We start from the raw sequence: 2,450 nt of genomic DNA on the forward strand, positions 1-2,450 counted from the left end.
CCTATAGTGCTTTCCTTTTCACTAATTCTTTCATGTATATTATCTCATTTTATCTTCTGAGCAGCAATGAATGTCAGTTTTGTTGTTTACAGATGAAGAAATGAAGGTCCGTAGAGATTAAGTGACTTGTTAAGTTCGTTCAATTCATAAGTAGTTCAATTCAAAAGCATTTATTAGGCACAGGCTATACAAGAGGTGATTTTCTAGCCCATGGGAAAATTGGAAACAATTTTTGAAAAGTACCTACATGTATGGGATTAACCTCACATGTGAAGGTGGACAGGTAGAATCCCAAATAAGTACAATTTGAAATATATTCAAAACACAAAAGTAGTAGAAGGAAAGAAGTAATTGTATTGTCTGCAAGGTCATGGGATACTTTACAGAGGGGTTGGTGCCTGAATCGCATTTTGTTTGGTGAGTATGAGTTTGTCAGTTAAATAAAGGAAGGGAGAAATTGTTCAAAAGTAGGTTTTGTAACCTACAATCTGATACACTGTTTACTTTATGATATCGCCACTACACCATGCTGTATTAGTTTTCTATGGCTGGTATAAAATAATTACCATACATTTATTATCATACGGTTCTGCAGTTCAGAAGTCCAAAATGGATCTCACTGAGCAGAAATCAACATGGTATCTAGGCTGTGTCCCTTTCTGGAGGCTCTAGGAGAGACTCCATTTCCTTACTTTTTCCAGTTCTAAAGGGCACTCACGTCACTTGGTTAAGGGCCCCATTTTTTATATTCAAAGCCAGCAACAGTGGGTTGAATCCTCGTGTCACATCCCTCGGAACCTGCTGTAATTGCCATCACATCTTCTTCTCTGACCACAGCCAGGAAATGTTCTCAACTTTTAAGAAGCTGTGTGATTATATTGGGCTGATTTTATGGTAGGAAAATCCCCCCATTTCAAGGTGTTTAACATTAATTATGTCAGCAAAGTCGGTTTTGTCTTGTAAAGTAATATATTCACAGGTTACATGGATTAGGATGTGAATATCTTTGGAGTGGGGAGAATTATTCTGCCTACCACACATGCCACTGGTAATCTTAAATTATTTCTTGTCTCACGTGAATTTAAGCAGACTTCCTTACCTATAAGAACTAGATTATTACATGGTTTTTAATGACTTCAATAAAGAGGGGTGGGGAAAGCTCACATCTGTATATTCTTTCCTATGATCTTAGATTTTGGAAATATACAACTCTGGAAACACCCAAAGAGATGAAGAAGGGGTTTGATCATTCTATATGGGCTTATTGACTCAGATGCTAAATATCTTTCTTGTTTGTCATGTTACTATTTCCTGATAACTAAAAAATCTTTATCTTTAGCTCAGATATTTCTTCTTATCAATCCAAATGCCTACTGATTCTCTACAGGACTTTTAAACTGAACACACCTTGGATTAAAAATCTAAAGAAAACGAATGTTTATTGAGGCTTACTGTATGCTAAGGCTTTGCCTAGATGCTTTAAATATAATATGTGCTAAATAATTCTAAAAACAATTTTGTAAAGTGGTTATTAAAGAAGTTACAAATAGAAAAGTTGTATGGTACGTGACAATGCACAATGGAGTCATCCGGGAAACTATAGCTGGCTGTGGAGACATTGTTTGACCTTGACTCTCGTGCATTCCCAGTCAGGGCTTGCCTTTCACCCATGCAGGCTCAAAAAGGAAATTTCATCAGGATTCCCAATTTGATCAGACTCAGAAGTGCTAATCCCTATTAACAAAGTTCTCATGAAAATAATACAGAAATGCATTAGTTTATAGAGATATTTTCTCAATTATCAAACTACCACAGGAAATCACATCAGCAGAAGTTTGGTATGCACCAGAAAAGGAGCCATTGGTTGTAAAATTTAAATGCTCAGTGCATTTCAGGCTTTGAGGACCTACCATGTTCATTTCTACACATGTGTTTGTTTGTCTGGAGAATCAAATCTTCAGGTCAGCCTGACAAAACGCCTCTTTTCCTGGGCATTGCGTGAATGGTCATTGCTGATGATGGCATGAATTTCTTTTTCCATGCCTCTGCCCTAACTAACCTAGGACCAAAAAATCGCTCCCATTCTGTAGTTGTAATTCATAAATCTGATTGAGTCTTTCTGAGTGAAGTGATAATTTCTCTTTTTTCCAGTACTGATCCATTTTTTTTTCATATCAGAATTTGAAGAAGGCAAGTTTGTTTGCCTCATTAATAACTTCTATGGGGGCACTGCTTTATCCTATTTTATACTGTAACTCTTCAAGTTTCAAATATAGGTGTTAGTAACTTTGTTTTACAATTGGAGAATTTATATCTGAATTTAAATCACTTTTCTTAAGGCAGAGCTGGTATTTGTACAGTTCTTCTGACTCCAGAGCCTTTGTGCTTTCAAGCCTTGCTTCCTAGTCTTAGCTCTGTTTCTAAGTAAATGTTTGCCATAGGCAGGTCAC

Source organism: Propithecus coquereli, unplaced genomic scaffold (assembly GCF_000956105.1).
Source record: "Propithecus coquereli isolate 6110/MARCELLA unplaced genomic scaffold, Pcoq_1.0 Scaffold106, whole genome shotgun sequence".
Classification (NCBI taxonomy): Eukaryota; Metazoa; Chordata; class Mammalia; order Primates; family Indriidae; genus Propithecus; species Propithecus coquereli.